The sequence below is a fragment of the Camelina sativa genome, chromosome 17 (genome assembly GCF_030686135.1).
Source record: "Camelina sativa cultivar CO46 ecotype springtype chromosome 17, ASM3068613v1".
Lineage (NCBI taxonomy): Eukaryota > Viridiplantae > Streptophyta > Magnoliopsida > Brassicales > Brassicaceae > Camelina > Camelina sativa.
In genome coordinates, this window is record NC_141896.1 from 33,947,050 (window position 1) to 33,966,035 (window position 18,986).

Sequence of the window (18,986 nt, forward strand, 5' to 3'; positions counted from 1 at the left end):
TATATATTTAGATATATTTAAATATTTTAAGAGATATATTAAGCAAAACATTCACTTTATTGTAGATACATTCTTAGAATTATAAAACGACATGCTTAATTAAAGTCAAAAAAAAATTAAAAAAGATTTCCGCTGCTGGGCTTTGAACCAAGAACTCAAAGCCATGTAAATGCAACATCGATTAGGATTTAACAAATGTGCTACAGCGGATTTTATATTATGGTATGAATTCATATAATATATTTTTAGATAAGAGTTAATATTTAAAGAAATATATTAGCAAAACATTCACATTGTTGCTAGCCGTCTTATTAAGACCCAAAGACATGAAAAGAAAAGCAAAGGTATATCTATAAAACAAATATTTTAAATTAACAAAAATACTCTAAATTTCCTGCTTCCGACCATTGAACACGGAAAGCAAAACTATATTTATTAAACATAGGTTTTGATTTTAATAAATGTGCAACAGGAAGAATTCTCATCTTTTTCTTTATCATTTATCTCTAGAAATGCAAATGTAAAGGCGGATGTTTGGGCGCGTCAAACGCGTACTTTTCCGTATCATGTTTTGTATGTAAATAATTTAAAATCCAATTGGCTCGTTTGAGATATTCTTTTGTTGACCAAAAAATGTACTACAGCGGATAGAGTAATTCCACAGGCTGAGAATAAAAGTGTGGTCACTAAAAAATGTGGCAGTCGTAGCGTTACAGTTATATATTTAGATATACTTGAATATTTTAAGAGATATATTAAGCAAAACATTCACTTTATTGTAGATGCATTCTTAGAATTATAAAGCGACATGGTTAATTAAATTAAAAAAAAAAATTAAAAAAGATTTCCACTGCCGGGCTTTGAACCCATGTGCAACATAGATTAGGATTTAACCAATGTGCTATAGCGGATTTTTTATGATGATATGAATTCAAATAATAAATGTTTAGATAAGAGTTAATATTTAAAGTAATATATTAGCAAAACATTCACATTGTTGCTAGCCGTCTTATTAAGACCCAAAGACATGAAAAGAAAAGCAAAGGTATATTTATAAAACAAATATTTTAAATTAACAAAAATACTCCAAATTTCCTGCTTCCAACCATTGAACACGGAAAGCAAAAATATATTTATTAAACATAGGTTTTGATTTTAATAAATGTGCAACAGGAAGAATTCTCATCTTTTTCTTTATCATTTATCTCTAGAAATGCAAATGTAAAGGCAGATGTTTTGGCGCGTCAAACGCGTACTTTTCCGTATCATGTTTTGTATGTAAATAATTTAAAATCCAATTGGCTCGTTTGAGATATTCTTTTGTTGACCAAAAAAATGTACTGCAGCGGATAGAGTGATCCCACAGGCTGAGAATAGAAGTGTGGTCAGTAAAAAATGTGGCAGTGGTAGCGTTACAATTATATATTTAGAAATATTTGAATATTTTAAGAGATATATTAAGCAAATCATTCTTTTTATTGTAGATGCATTCTTAGAATTAGAAAGCAACATGCTTAATTAAAGTAAAAAAATATTAAAAAAAATTAAAAAAATTTCCGGTGCTGGGCTTTGAACCTGGAATTCAAAGCCATGTAAATGCAACATAGATTAGGATTTAACCTATGTGCTACAGCGGATTTTTTATTATGATATGAATTCATATAATATATTTTTAGATAAGAGTTAATATTTAAAAATATATATTAGCAAAACATTAAAATTGTTGCTAGCCGTCTTATTAAGACCCAAAGACATGAGAAGAAAAGCAAAGGTATATCTATAAAACAAATATTTTAAATTAACAAAAATACTCTAAATTTCCTGCTTCCGACCATTGAACACGGAAAGCAAAACTATATTTATTAAACATAGGTTTTGATTTTAATAAATGTGCAACAGGAAGAATTCTCATCTTTTTCTTCATCATTTATCTCTAGAAATGCAAATGTAAAGGCGGATGTTTTGGCGCGTCAAACGCGTACTTTTCCGTATCATATTTTGTATGTAAATAACTTAAAATCCAATTGGCTCGTTTGAGATATTCTTTTGTTGACAAAAAAATGTACTACAGCGGATAGAGTGATCCCATAGGCTGAGATAAGAAGTGTGGTCACTAAAAAATGTGGCAGTCGTAGTGTTACAATTATATATTTAGATATATTTGAATATTTAAAGAGATATATTAAGCAAAACATTCACTTTATTGTAGATGCATTCTTAGAATTATAAAACGACATGCTTAATTAAAGTAAAAAAAAAATTAAAAAAGATTTCCGCTGCCGGGCTTTGAACCCGGAATTCTAAGCCATGTAAATGCAACATAGATAAGGATTTAACCAATGTGCTACAGCGGATTTTTTATCATGGTATGAATTCATATAATATATGTTTAGATAAGAGTTAATATTTAAGGAAATATATTAGCAAAACATTCACATTGTTGCTAGCCGTCTTATTAAGACCCAAAGACATGAGAAGAAAAGCAAAGGTATATCTATAAAAAAAATATTTTAAATTAACAAAAATACTCTAAATTTCCTGCTTCCGACCATTGAACACGGAAAGCAAAACTATATTTATTAAACATAGGTTTTTATTTTAATAAATGTGCAACAGGAAGAATTCTCATCTTTTTGTTTATCATTTATCTCTAGAAATGCAAATGTAAAGGCAGATGTTTGGGCGCGTCAAACGCGGACTTTTCCGTATCATGTTTTGTATGTAAATAATTTAAAATCCAATTGGCTCGTTTGAGATATTCTTTTGTTGACAAAAAAATGTACTACAGGGGATAGAGTGATCCCACAGGCTGAGAATAGAAGTGTGGTCACTAAAAAATGTGGCAGTCGTAGTGTTACAATTATATATTTAGATATATTTGAATATTTTAAGAGATATATTAAGCAAAACATTCACTTTATTGTAGATGAATTCTTAGAATTATAAAACGACATGCTTAATTAAAATCAAAAAAAAAATTAAAAAAGATTTCCACTGCCGGGCATTGAAACCGGAATTCAAAGCCATGTAAATGCAACATAGATAAGGATTTAACCGATGTGCTACAGCGGATATTATATTATGGTATGAATTCATATAATATATTTTTAGATAAGAGTTAATATTTAAAGAAATATATTAGCAAAACATTCACATTGTTGCTAGCCGTCTTATTAAGACCCAAAGACATGAGAAGAAAAGCAAAGGTATATTTGTAAAACAAATATTTTAAATTAACAAAAATACTCCAAATTTCCTGCTTCCGACCATTGAACACGGAAAGCAAAACTATATTTATTAAACATAGGTTTTGATTTTAATAAATGTGCAACAGGAAGAATTCTCATCTTTTTCTTCATCATTTATCTCTAGAAATGCAAATGTAAAGGCGGATGTTTTGGCGCGTCAAACGCGTACTTTTCCGTATCATATTTTGTATGTAAATAACTTAAAATCCAATTGGCTCGTTTGATATATTCTTTTGTTGACAAAAAAATGTACTACAGCGGATAGAGTGATCCCATAGGCTGAGAATAGAAGTGTGGTCACTAAAAAATATGGCAGTCGTAGTGTTACAATTATATATTTAGATATATTTGAATATTTAAAGAGATATATTAAGCAAAGCATTCACTTTATTGTAGATGCATTCTTAGAATTATAAAACGACATGCTTAATTAAAGTAAAAAAAAAACTAAAAAAGATTTCCGCTGCCGGGCTTTGAACCCGAAATTCTAAGCCATGTAAATGCAACATAGATAAGGATTTAACCAATGTGCTACAGCGGATTTTTTATCATGGTATGAATTCATATAATATATGTTTAGATAAGAGTTAATATTTAAGGAAATATATTAGCAAAACATTCACATTGTTGCTAGCCGTCTTATTAAGACCCAAAGACATGAGAAGAAAAGCAAAGGTATATCTATAAAAAAAATATTTTAAATTAACAAAAATACTCTAAATTTCCTGCTTCCGACCATTGAACACGGAAAGCAAACTATATTTATTAAACATAGGTTTTAATTTTAATAAATGTGCAACAGGAAGAATTCTCATCTTTTTGTTTATCATTTATCTCTAGAAATGCAAATGTAAAGGCAGATGTTTGGGCGCGTCAAACGCGTACTTTTCCGTATCATGTTTTGTATGTAAATAATTTAAAATCCAATTGGCTCGTTTGAGATATTCTTTTGTTGACAAAAAAATGTACTACAGGGGATAGAGTGATCCCACAGGCTGAGAATAGAAGTGTGGTCACTAAAAAATGTGGCAGTCGTAGTGTTACAATTATATATTTAGATATATTTGAATATTTTAAGAGATATATTAAGCAAAACATTCACTTTATTGTAGATGAATTCTTAGAATTATAAAACGACATGCTTAATTAAAATCAAAAAAAAATTAAAAAAGATTTCCACTGCCGGGCATTGAAACCGGAATTCAAAGCCATGTAAATGCAACATAGATAAGGATTTAACCGATGTGCTACAGCGGATTTTTTATTATGGTATGAATTCATATAATATATGTTTAGATAAGAGTTAATATATTAGCAAAACATTCACATTGTTGCTAGCCGTCTTATTAAGACCCAAAGACATGAGAAGAAAAGCACAGGTATATCTATAAAACAAATATTTTAAATTAACAAAAATACTCTAAATTTCCTGCTTCCGACCATTGAACACGGAAAGCAAAACTATATTTATTAAACATAGGTTTTGATTTTAATAAATGTGCAACAGGAAGAATTCTCATCTTTTTCTTTATCATTTATCTCTAGAAATGCAAATGTAAAGGCGGATGTTTGGGCGCGTCAAACGCGTACTTTTCCGTATCATGTTTTGTATGTAAATAATTTAAAATCCAATAGGCTCGTTTGAGATATTCTTTTGTTGACCAAAAAATGTACTACAGCGGATAAAGTGATTCCACAGGCTGAGAATAAAAGTGTGGTCACTAAAAAATGTGGCAGTCGTAGCATTACAATTATATATTTAGATATACTTGAATATTTTAAGAGATATATTAGGCAAAACATTCACTTTATTGTAGATGCATTCTTAGAATTATAAAGGGACATGCTTAATTAAACTAAAAAAAAAATTAAAAAATATTTCTACCGCCGGGCTTTGAACCCGGAATTCAAAGCCATGTAAATGCAACATAGATTAGGATTTAACCAATGTGCTATAGCAGATTTTTTAAGAAGATATGAATTTAAATAATAAATGTTTAGATAAGAGTTAATATTTAAAGTAATATATTAGCAAAACATTCACATTGTTGCTAGCCGTCTTATTAAGACCCAAAGACATGAGAAGAAAAGCAAAGGTATATTTGTAAAACAAATATTTTAAATTAACAAAAATACTCCAAATTTCCTGCTTCCGACCATTGAACACGGAAAGCAAAACTATATTTATTAAACATAGGTTTTGATTTTAATAAATGTGCAACAGGAAGAATTCTCATCTTTTTCTGAATCATTTATCTCTAGAAATGCAAATGTAAAGGCGGATGTTTTGGCGCGTCAAACGCGTACTTTTCCGTATCATATTTTGTATGTAAATAATTTAAATTCCAATTGGCTCGTTTGAGATATTCTTTTGTTGACAAAAAAATGTACCACAGCGGATAGAGTGATCCCACAGGCTGAGAATAGAAGTGTGGTCACTAAAAAATGTGGTAGTCGTAGTGTTACAATTATATATTTAGATATATTTGAATATTTTAAGAGATATATTAAGCAAAACATTCACTTTATTGTAGATGCATTCTTAGAATTATAAAACGACATGCTTAATTAAAGTAAAAATCAAATTAAAAAAGATTTCCGCTGCCGGGCTTTGACCCCGGAATCCTAAGCCATGTAAATGCAACATAGATAAGGATTTAACCAATGTGCTACAGCGGATTTTTTATTATGGTATGAATTCATATAATATATGTATAGATAAGAGTTAATATTTAAGGAAATATATTAGCAAAACATTCACATTGTTGCTAGCCGTCTTATTAAGACCCAAAGACATGAGAAGAAAAGCAAAGGTATATCTATAAAACAAATATTTTAAATTAACAAAAATACTCTAAATTTCCTGCTTCCGACCATTGAACACGGAAAGCAAAACTATATTTATTAAACATAGGTTTTGATTTTAATAAATGTGCAACAGGAAGAATTCTCATCTTTTTCTTTATCATTTATCTCTAGAAATGCAAATGTAAAGGCAGATGTTTTGGCGCGTCAAACGCGTACTTTTCCGTATCATGTTTTGTGTGTAAATAATTTAAAATCCAATTGGCTCGTTTGAGATATTCTTTTGTTGACAAAAAAATGTACTACAGGGGATAGAGTGATCCCACAGGCTGAGAATAGAAGTGTGGTCACTAAAAAATGTGGCAGTTGTAGTGTTACAATTATATATTTAGATATATTTGAATATTTTAAGAGATATATTAAGCAAAACATTCACTTTATTGTAGATGAATTCTTAGAATTATAAAACGACATGCTTAATTAAAATAAAAAAAAATTAAAAAAGATTTCCGCTGCCGGGCATTGAACCCGGAATTCAAAGCCATGTAAATGCAACATAGATAAGGATTTAACCAATGTGCTACAGCGGATTTTTTATTATAGTATGAATTCATATAATATATGTTTAGATAAGAGTTAATATTTAAAGAAATATATTAGCAAAACATTCACATTGTTGCTAGCCGTCTTATTAAGACCCAAAGACATGAGAAGAAAAGCACAGGTATATCTATAAAACAAATATTTTAAATTAACAAAAATACTCTAAATTTCCTGCTTCCGACCATTGAACACGGAAAGCAAACTATATTTATTAAACATAGGTTTTGATTTTAATAAATGTGCAACAGGAAGAATTCTCATCTTTTTCTTTATCATTTATCTCTAGAAATGCAAATGTAAAGGCGGATGTTTGGACGTGTCAAACGCATACTTTTCCGTATCATGTTTTGTATGTAAATAATTTAAAATCCAATTGGCTCGTTTGAGATATTCTTTTGTTGACCAAAAAATGTACTACAGCGGATAAAGTGATTCCACAGGCTGAGAATAAAAGTGTGGTCACTAAAAAATGTGGCAGTCGTAGCATTACAATTATATATTTAGATATACTTGAATATTTTAAGAGATATATTAAGCAAAACATTCACTTTATTGTAGATGCATTCTTAGAATTATAAAGGGACATGCTTAATTAAACTAAAAAAAAAATTAAAAAATATTTCTACCGCCGGGCTTTGAACCCGGAATTCAAAGCCATGTAAATGCAACATAGATTAGGATTTAACCAATGTGCTATAGCAGATTTTTTAAGAAGATATGAATTTAAATAATAAATGTTTAGATAAGAGTTAATATTTAAAGTAATATATTAGCAAAACATTCACATTGTTGCTAGCCGTCTTATTAAGACCCAAAGACATGAGAAGAAAAGCGAAGGTATATTTGTAAAACAAATATTTTAAATTAACAAAAAATACTCCAAATTTCCTGCTTCCGACCATTGAACACGGAAAGCAAAACTATATTTATTAAACATAGGTTTTGATTTTAATAAATGTGCAACAGGAAGAATTCTCATCTTTTTCTTTATCATTTATCTCTAGAAATGCAAATGTAAAGGCGGATGTTTTGGCGCGTCAAACGCGTACTTTTCCGTATCATATTTTGTATGTAAATAATTTAAAATCCAATTGGCTCGTTTGAGATATTCTTTTGTTGACAAAAAAATGTACCACAGCGGATAGAGTGATCCCACAGGCTGAGAATAGAAGTGTGGTCACTAAAAAATGTGGCAGTCGTAGTGTTACAATTATATATTTAGATATATTTGAATATTTTAAGAGATATATTAAGCAAAACATTCACTTTATTGTAGATGAATTCTTAGAATTATAAAACGACATGCTTAATTAAAATAAAAGAAAAATTAAAAAAGATTTCCGCTGCCGGGCATTGAACCCGAAATTCAAAGCCATGTAAATGCAACATAGATAAGGATTTAACCAATGTGCTACAGCGGATTTTTTATTATAGTATGAATTCATATAATATATGTTTAGATAAGAGTTAATATTTAAAGAAATATATTAGCAAAACATTCACATTGTTGCTAGCCGTCTTATTAAGACCCAAAGACATGAGAAGAAAAGCACAGGTATATCTATAAAACAAATATTTTAAATTAACAAAAATACTCTAAATTTCCTGCTTCCAACCATTGAACACGGAAAGCAAACTATATTTATTAAACATAGATTTTGATTTTAATAAATGTGCAACAGGAAGAATTCTCATCTTTTTCTTTATCATTTATCTCTAGAAATGCAAATGTAAAGGCGGATGTTTGGACGTGTCAAACGCATACTTTTCCGTATCATGTTTTGTATGTAAATAATTTAAAATCCAATTGGCTCGTTTGAGATATTCTTTTGTTGACCAAAAAATGTACTACAGCGGATAAAGTGATTCCACAGGCTGAGAATAAAAGTGTGGTCACTAAAAAATGTGGCAGTCGTAGCATTACAATTATATATTTAGATATACTTGAATATTTTAAGAGATATATTAAGCAAAACATTCACTTTATTGTAGATGCATTCTTAGAATTATAAAGGGACATGCTTAATTAAACTAAAAAAAAAATTAAAAAATATTTCTACCGCCGGGCTTTGAATCCGGAATTCAAAGCCATGTAAATGCAACATAGATTAGGATTTAACCAATGTGCTATAGCAGATTTTTTAAGAAGATATGAATTTAAATAATAAATGTTTAGATAAGAGTTAATATTTAAAGTAATATATTAGCAAAACATTCACATTGTTGCTAGCCGTCTTATTAAGACCCAAAGACATGAGAAGAAAAGCGAAGGTATATTTGTAAAACAAATATTTTAAATTAACAAAAATACTCCAAATTTCTTGCTTCCGACCATTGAACACGGAAAGCAAAACTATATTTATTAAACATAGGTTTTGATTTTAATAAATGTGCAACAGGAAGAATTCTCATCTTTTTCTTTATCATTTATCTCTAGAAATGCAAATGTAAAGGCGGATGTTTTGGCGCGTCAAACGCGTACTTTTCCGTATCATATTTTGTATGTAAATAATTTAAAATCCAATTGGCTCGTTTGAGATATTCTTTTGTTGACAAAAAAATGTACTACAGCGGATAGAGTGATCCCACAGGCTGAGAATAGAAGTGTGGTCATTAAAAAATGTGGCAGTCGTAGTGTTACAATTATATATTTTGATATATTTGAATATTTTAAGAGATATATTAAGCAAAACATTCACTTTATTGTAGATGCATTCTTAGAATTATAAAACGACATGCTTATTAAAGTAAAAAAAAAATTAAAAAGATTTCCGCTGCCGGACTTTGAACCCGGAATTCAAAGCCATGTAAATGCAACATAGATAAGGATTTAACCAATGTGCTACAGCAGATTTTTTATTATGGTATGAATTCATATAATATATGATTAGATAAGAGTTAATATTTAAAGAAATATATTAGCAAAACATTCACATTGTTGCTAGCCGTCTTATTAAGACCCAAAGACATGAGATGAAAAGCAAAGGTATATCTATAAAACAAATATTTTAAATTAACAAAAATACTCTAAATTTCCTGCTTCCGACCATTGAACACGGAAAGCAAAACTATATTTATTAAACATAGGTTTTGATTTTAATAAATGTGCAACAGGAAGAATTCTCATCTTTTTCTTTATCATTTATCTCTAGAAATGCAAATGTAAAGGCAGATGTTTTGGCGCGTCAAACGCGTACTTTTCCGTATCATGTTTTGTATGTAAATAATTTAAAATCCAATTGGCTCGTTTGAGATATTCTTTTGTTGACAAAAAAATGTACTACAGGGGATAGAGTGATCCCACAGGCTGAGAATAGAAGTGTGGTCACTAAAAAATGTGGCAGTCGTAGTGTTACAATTATATATTTAGATATATTTGAATATTTTAAGAGATATATTAAGCAAAACATTCACTTTATTGTAGATGAATTCTTAGAATTATAAAACGACATGCTTAATTAAAATCAAAAAAAAAAAATTAAAAAAGATTTCCGCTGCCGGGCATTGAACCCGGAATTCAAAGCCATGTAAATGCAACATAGATAAGGATTTAACCAATGTGCTACAGATTTTTTATTATAGTATGAATTCATATAATATATGTTTAGATAAGAGTTAATATTTAAAGAAATATATTAGCAAAACATTCACTTTGTTGCTAGCCGTCTTATTAAGACCCAAAGACATGAGAAGAAAAGCACAGGTATATCTATAAAACAAATATTTTAAATTAACAAAAATACTCTAAATTTCCTGCTTCCGACCATTGAACACGGAAAGCAAAACTATATTTATTAAACATAGGTTTTGATTTTAATAAATGTGCAATAGGAAGAATTCTCATCTTTTTCTTTATCATTTATCTCTAGAAATGCAAATGTAAAGGCGGATGTTTGGACGTGTCAAACGCGTACTTTTCCGTATCATGTTTTGTATGTAAATAATTTAAAATCCAATTGGCTCGTTTGAGATATTCTTTTGTTGACCAAAAAATGTACTACAGCGGATAAAGTGATTCCACAGGCTGAGAATAAAAGTGTAGTCACTAAAAAATGTGGCAGTCGTAGCATTAAAATTATATATTTAGATATACTTGAATATTTTAAGAGATATATTAAGCAAAACATTAACTTTATTGTAGATGCATTCTTAGAATTATAAAGGGACATGCTTAATTAAACTAAAAAAAAATTAAAAAATATTTCCACCGCCGGGCTTTGAACCCGGAATTCAAAGCCATGTAAATGCAACATAGATTAGGATTTAACCAATGTGCTATAGCAGATTTTTTAAGAAGATATGAATTTAAATAATAAATGTTTAGATAAGAGTTAATATTTAAAGTAATATATTAGCAAAACATTCACATTGTTGCTAGCCGTCTTATTAAGACCCAAAGACATGAGAAGAAAAGCAAAGGTATATTTGTAAAACAAATATTTTAAATTAACAAAAATACTCCAAATTTCCTGCTTCCGACCATTGAACACGGAAAGCAAAACTATATTTATTAAACATAGGTTTTGATTTTAATAAATGTGCAACAGGAAGAATTCTCATCTTTTTCTTTATCATTTATCTCTAGAAATGCAAATGTAAAGGAGGATGTTTTGGCGCGTCAAACGCGTACTTTTCCGTATCATATTTTGTATGTAAATAATTTAAAATCCAATTGGCTCGTTTGAGATATTCTTTTGTTGACAAAAAAATGTACTACAGCGGATAGAGTGATCCCACAGGCTGAGAATAGAAGTGTGGTCACTAAAAAATGTGGCAGTCGTAGTGTTACAATTATATATTTAGATATATTTGAATATTTTAAGAGATATATTAAGCAAAACATTCACTTTATTTTAGATGCATTCTTAGAATTATAAAACGTAATGCATAATTAAAATCAAAAAAAAAATTAAAAAAGATTTCTTCTGCCGGGCTTTGAACCCGGAATTCAAAGCCATGTAAATGCAACATAGATAAGGATTTAACCAATGTGCTACAGCGGATTTTTTATTATGGTATGAATTCATATAATATATGTTTAGATAAGAGTTAATATTTAAAGAAATATATTAGCAAAACATTCACATTGTTGCTAGCCGTCTTATTAAGACCCAAAGACATGAGAAGAAAAGCACAAGTATATCTATAAAACAAATATTTTAAATTAACAAAAATACTCTAAATTTCCTGCTTACGACCATTGAACACGGAAAGCAAAACTATATTTATTAAACATAGGTTTTGATTTTAATAAATGTGCAACAGGAAGAATTCTCATCTTTTTCTTTATCATTTATCTCTAGAAATGCAAATGTAAAGGCGGATGTTTGGGCGCGTCAAACGCGTACTTTTCCGTATCATGTTTTGTATGTAAATAATTTAAAATCCAATTGGCTCGTTTTAGATATTCTTTTGTTGACCAAAAAATGTACTACAGCGGATAAAGTGATTCCACAGGCTGAGAATAAAAGTGTGGTCACTAAAAAATGTGGCAGTCGTAGCGTTACAATTATATATTTAGATATACTTGAATATTTTAAGAGATATATTAAGCAAAACATTCACTTTATTGTAGATGCATTCTTAGAATTATAAAGCGACATGCTTAATTAAACTAAAAATAAAAATAAAAAATATTTCTACCGCCGGGCTTTGTACCCGGAATTCAAAGCCATGTAAATGCAACATAGATTAGGATTTAACCAATGTGCTATAGCAGATTTTTTATGAAGATATGAATTCAAATAATAAATGTTTAGATAAGAGTTATTATTTAAAGTAATATATTAGCAAAACATTCACATTGTTGCTAGCCGTCTTATTAAGATCCAAAGACATGAGAAGAAAAGCAAAGGTATATTTGTAAAACAAATATTTTAAATTAACAAAAATACTCCAAATTTCCTGCTTCCGACCATTGAACATGGAAAGCAAAACTATATTTATTAAACATAGGTTTTGATTTTAATAAATGTGCAACAGGAAGAATTCTCATCTTTTTCTTTATCATTTATCTCTAGAAATGCAAATGTAAAGGCGGATGTTTTGGCGCATCAAACGCGTACTTTTCCGTATCATATTTTGTATGTAAATAATTTAAAATCCAATTGGCTCGTTTGAGATAGGCCTGGACATTCGGGTACCCGTTCGGGTTCGGTTCGGGTATTACGGGTTTTCGGGTTTTCGGGTTTAGAGGTATAGGACCCGTTCGGGTATTTCTATACTTCGAGTTCGGATCGGGTTTGGTTTGGGTACTTTGGGTTCGGATTCGGATTACCCAAAGTTCACAAAACTCAAAATTTTAGTATCTAATTTAGTCGAAATTATTCAATAATACGCAATATATCTAAAAATTTAGAGTATTTTCTACCCAAATTTACTATTAAAATGTTTAAATACTTCAAATTGTCGAAAATATCTAAAAATCTGAATATTTTGAACACTTATATTATTAAAATTATAAATATTACTAAAATATTACTACTATATATTAATAATGTTGGTATATTCGGATATCCATTCGGATTTCGGTTCGGATCGGGTTCGGATTCGGGTTTTCGGATTTAGAGATTTAGAACCCGTTCGGATATTTTACAATTTCGGATACGGATTCGGATCAGGTTTTTTGGATCGGGTTCGGATCGGATATTCGGATCCGGGTATTTTGCCCAGACCTAGTTTGAGATATTCTTTTGTTGACAAAAAAATGTACTACAGCGGATAGAGTGATCCCACAGGCTGAGAATAGAAGTGTGGTCACTAAAAAATGTGGCAGTCGTAGTGTTACAATTATATATTTAGATATATTTGAATATTTTAAGAGATATTGAAAGGACCGACCTTTTTTTTTTTAATAATAAATAATAAATATAATATAATAAATAACTACAACTAGTGGTCCCATATCCACTAGCCACCTAACCACAATCACAATCATCAGCGGAAATAACAACACCAATTAAATATCCAATAATACTCCAATAATAACCAATAACCATAACATCAACAATATCCAGTATTAATTCCAATCATAATTAATGATCCAAACAACATAAACCAATGAGCCAGCAATCCTGAGCAACATTCTAGGACTCAACTCTAGCAACCTAACAGAAGCCAGACAACCAAGCGAACCACTAGAACATCCTCCTCTTCATCGCTCTGATTCCACGGTCACACTTTGCCTTTACCTGCACCACAAACACATATTGCAATGCATGAGTATTTAATAAACACTCAGTAAGGCAATCCTCCCATCTACTGGGCTATACACACAAGCAATAGAGACATCTCTAACCATCAACCAACAATCATCAATCATCAATCATCAATCATCAATCAACAATTAACAATCAACAAGTGAAACAACACATAAACAAGCAGATTAGAGAAATCTCCAGCTTAGATAAGCCATGGTCCTACACTTACCTTAACAAGTGATTCACAAAACTAAATACAACCAAATGAGAGGCTTTCCAATATCCAAGAACAACCAAACTTGTTCCTACAACCAATCACAACAACAAACAAATATTGAAAACAAACTGCCAGAAAAACAGAAAAGAACAACCTCACAAGTGAAACCACGAAATCAAAACTAACCGTTAACTTTTTAATCCCTCCGGTGAAAAGCAAGGTATATACGTCCAGAAGCTTCCCACAAAAGTTCAGCACGATCGGATCTCAGATGAAACCACAATCGATCCCGTAACACCTGCTGGTCTTAATCCGCGAATGAGAAGAAACGCCCCACGAAACTGCCAATATCTCCTAGAATATTAACCCAAATTCACTTCTGTAAAAAGGTGAGTGTACGAAAATCTCTTAGCTACAACCATACCAAAAATCAGTACCTTTCAAAACGATTTGACCAGTCGAATCCTCCTTCTCCCAAACCCTGACAGTTCTGTTTCTCTCTTAACAGTAAGGAAAAATCTTGTTCTCCTTCTCTTTTTCCTTTGCACCAAATAACCAACACTTAACTGTCTTTCTCTCCCTCTCTCAGATGAAAATGTCGACCAAAACACAAAAGCATGAGAGGAGGCGTGAGTTGAGAAAGAGATTAGGGCTTTTTGGTTTAATTAGATTAAACTAGGATTTAATTAAACTAAAATTAATTAAAATCCACTCTTTTTGTTTACTCAACTTAACCCAAACTCTATTCCCGGAACACGGATGTTACAATTCTCCCCCACCAACATCAATTCGTCCTCGAATCTCGAACAACTATCAGTCAAGGACTCCCGTGCAACCGTCTCTACGGTCCGCACTCCTGCGACCGATCTACAGAAGGTCATCTCTAGGCGATAGACTCACGCTCCAGGCGTCATTTGCTCTCGACTTTTTGGACTTTCCTTTACTCATAGGCCTAAACCTTGAGTTTTTATTGGCTCCTCATCAGACCTAAGTCTGCATGCCAAATGTTGGCTCCTCATCGGGCCTAAACCCGCATGCCATAATATATATAAGGAAAAATCCAAACTCGTCTCTCGGGTCGTCACCCTACAGCGCGCCTCCGGATCGTCATCCGAAGTCGATATACCAACCATACTCCCAAGTCACAAAGTCTCCGAGTATGGCAGTACTAGGAGAACCAAGGTCCCCCAAGAGTCACGAGCAAACGTTTCTGAACACGTCTGAGTCCTATCCCTATCCAGGTTTCCTTCCCGTGGCTCGCGTAAAACATCTCAATGTCCTACCAACCACATATCCCCTCACTGGAATACCTCATGACCACACAAGGATCATATACATGCCACAAGGGCCGCCACTAAGGCCAAACAAAATGTCCTAAAGAGGACCGGCACCAAAGCCAAACAAAATGTCCTAAAGAGGACCGCCACCAAGGCCAAACAAATGTCCTAAAGAGGACCGCCACCAAGGCCAAACAAATGTCCTAAAGAGGACCATCACAAAGATACTCTGGCTAAACAGCCCGTCACAAAGACCATCTGTCCCGAAGGACCGTCACAAAGACCATCTGTCCCGAAAGACCGTCACAAAGACACTCTGGCTAAACAGCCCGCCACAAAGGTCACGCAATTGGCTAAACAGCCCACCACAAAGGCCACACACGGCTAAACAGCCCGCCACAAAGGCCACACAATGTCTAAAAAGACCGCCACACACGGGCACACTGACTCGAAAGTCCGCCACTAAGACCACACACAAGCCCCTCCCAGGCTCTCCACCGCTAAAATGGACAAATTCTAACTCCCGTAAAACTTTTCATATTTAGCAGTTTCCATTTTTGGAAACTTTCCACTTTTGGAAGCTCCTATTCCAGGAAACTTTCCTCCAAAAACCCCGCCTCACGGAAACTTCGTACCCCAAGCACCACCTCATCTTATTACTGAGTCGCACAACCAACCACCCCAAGCGACCGAGTAGTAGGCCTGGGCATTCGGTACAAACCGAAAGAACCGAACCGAACAAACCGACAAATTCGGTTATCGGTACCGACTGTGAGAGGAGATACGAACCGTTCGGCGAGAATTTTGTGGGATTTCGGTATTTGGTTCGGTTCGGTTCGGCGAGCTGAAACCGATCGGGTTTCCCGGTTTTACTCTAACCCTTCGGATTCCACTCCCATCCACCGCGAATCTGACTCGAACCCTGCAAATCCACCATGGATAACAAATGAAAAGCTATAAAGAAGACGATGAATGTGAAATATAGAGTTGTTGTCGTTTTGCTGTGACAAATATAGACTTGGTGTCGTTTTATTAATTGTGTGTTTATGGGCTTAAACTCGATTTTTATTGTTTCACAACCAAGCCCAATAACTTATAAAATAAGCTAAAAATCGAGCCCACTGTATCATATGCCACAACTATATATTAAAAAAACCCTAGTTTATAATCGATTTTCCAGTCTCCCACTACCGTAGTCTTCCTTTTGCCGACACCATCTCTATCACTTCTTCACCCGTTGCTCATGAAGTGTTCCTTGTTGAGAGATTCTGAAGCTTCAGGTTTGTCAAGTCTTTTCATTTTCTTAATTTCCAAAAATCTTTCTCAGCTTCTCTTTAGTGATTTATGTTATGGATTTTCATTTTTATTTATTTTGCTTTTCTTATTTTTTTCAGGTTCAGTTTCAGTTTTATGTTATGGATCGAAGGTGACAGAACTCGTCGGGACAGATATATATATGGTTAACGGATATCAAGCTTCACCGGATGGAGAGATCGAACGTCGTACGCCGTCGCCTCACCACTTTGTCGAAAACCCTAAATGTAGATGGGTTTGGGTTGTAATTTTAGTTGGACTTGTTATAAATTTTTTTTAGGTCTGTAAATAAATTTGAGCCCATTAATTTTTTTTTTGGTCTTATTCGGTTCGAATTAACCGAATTAGGAAACAAATCGGTTAATTTCGGAAGATATAATAAATGCTAAAACCGAACCGAATAAACCGAGTACCGAACGAACCGAACTGAAAGATTATTTGGTTCAATTCGGCAGAAATTTTAGATAACCGAAAAATTAAAAAACCGAATAAACTGAACCGAATAAACCGATTGAACCGAATGCCCAGGCCTACCGAGTAGCAAGAGAGATGGGCTGGAATACTCCATTCCCGCTCCAGCCATGGATTACAGATGGGACCAGGCTAAGCAAGCTCAAGTCGCGGCTTGCTTCTCATACCACTTCTTGAACCTTGCCTTTATCTTTACCTCAGGCTCCTCAACACCATCACAGTCCCACAGGACTCTCATCAAAGGAATCTTCTTCTTCCGAAGTTCCTTGATCCTCCTCTCGAGAACCCTCACTGGTCTCGCCTCCAATGTCATGTTAGGCTGAAGATCCTCAGGAATCTTAGCCAACACCTGCTCACCCTCACGGAGACACTTCCGCAACATAGACACATGGAAAACCTTATGGAATGCACGCATAACCTCGGGTAACTCCAGTCTATATGCCATAGGTCCAACCCGCTCAATCACTCTGAATGGACCCATATACCTCGGACTCAACTTAGTCTCTGACAATGACCTGTTCGGACCCTGCAACATGGCCATCTTGAGGTACACTCTATCTCCTACCTGAAACTCAAGATCTCTCCTCCTCCTATCAGCATAACTCCTCTGTCTATCCTGAGCCTCCTTCATGTTCAGCTTGAGAACCCAAATCTTCTCTGAGGTCTCCTGAACAAAACTAGCACCAAACATGCTCCTCTCCCCCACCTGAGTCCAGCATAATGGTGTACGGCATGGTCTCCCATACAAAGCCTCATAAGGAGCCATCTTAATACTCGCCTAATAACTGTTGTTGTAAGCAAACTCTACCAGGTTCAGGTGATCTGCCCAATGGCCACCCCAATCCAACACTCACATCCTCAGCAAATTCTCCAGTGTCTGTATCGTCCTCTCAGACTGTCCATCTGTCTGGGGATGATAAGTTGTACTCATATGCACCTTAGTGCCCATCTCTACCTGAAATGCCTTCCAGAACACCGAAGTGAACATAGAATCCCTATCAGACACAATGCTCGCCGGCACCCCATGCAATCTGACTATCTCCCTCACATACTTCTTAGCCAAGACCGCTGCTCCATCAGTCTTCTTAATGGCCAGAAAATGTGCTGACTTAGTCAACCGGTCCACAATGACCCAGATAGCATCAAAGGTCCGTGACACTGGCAATCCTACTACAAAATCCATCGTGATCATATCCCACTTCCACTCTAGAATGGATAGACTCTTTAGTAATCCGCTTGGAACCTGATGCTCAGCCTTCACCAGCTGACACACGTTGCACCTCGCGACCCAACTAGCTACAACCTTCTTCATCCCGACCTAATGATAGTACCTCTTGAGATCACGGTACATCTTAGTCGCTCCTGGATGAATAGAAAACATGCTCGCATGAGCCTCCCCCAAGATCTCCTATCTCAAATCCTCATCCTTGGGCACACAAATCCGACCGCGCACCAAGATAGTACCATTAGCTGAGACCTGATACTCTGAATCAATATCCTTAGAGACATTCACCAGCCCCAAATCCTTCTCCTGAGCCAACCACACCCTGCTCAGAAGATCCGCTCCATAAGCCGCCTCCTAACCTAATGGTTCTTGAGAAACCGCACACAAGCTCAAGGCACTGATCTCTCCTACCAGAGACTTCATCTCATGGTCCTGTAGTAACCTGTCAAACCAAGGAAACTCCTGATCTCAGTGACATTCTATAGTCTAGGCCAATCCCTGATAGCCTGAATCTTCTCCAGATCTACAGAAACTCACTCTGCAGAAACAATATGACCCAGAGAACCCATCTCACGCTGCCAAAAACTACACTTGCTCAACTTAGCAAACAACTTCTACTCCCGCAGC

General features: G+C 33.6%; 1 long non-coding RNA gene across 1 annotated transcript; it reads left to right on the forward strand.

Annotated features, from left to right (window-relative positions):
• Positions 1 to 16,474: 16,474 nt before the first annotated feature.
• LOC104758162 (uncharacterized) lies at positions 16,475 to 16,975 on the forward strand. Its single transcript, XR_015586199.1, has 2 exons — positions 16,475 to 16,629; positions 16,744 to 16,975. It is a non-coding gene; the product is annotated as an uncharacterized LOC104758162 (long non-coding RNA).
• Positions 16,976 to 18,986: the final 2,011 nt, after the last annotated feature.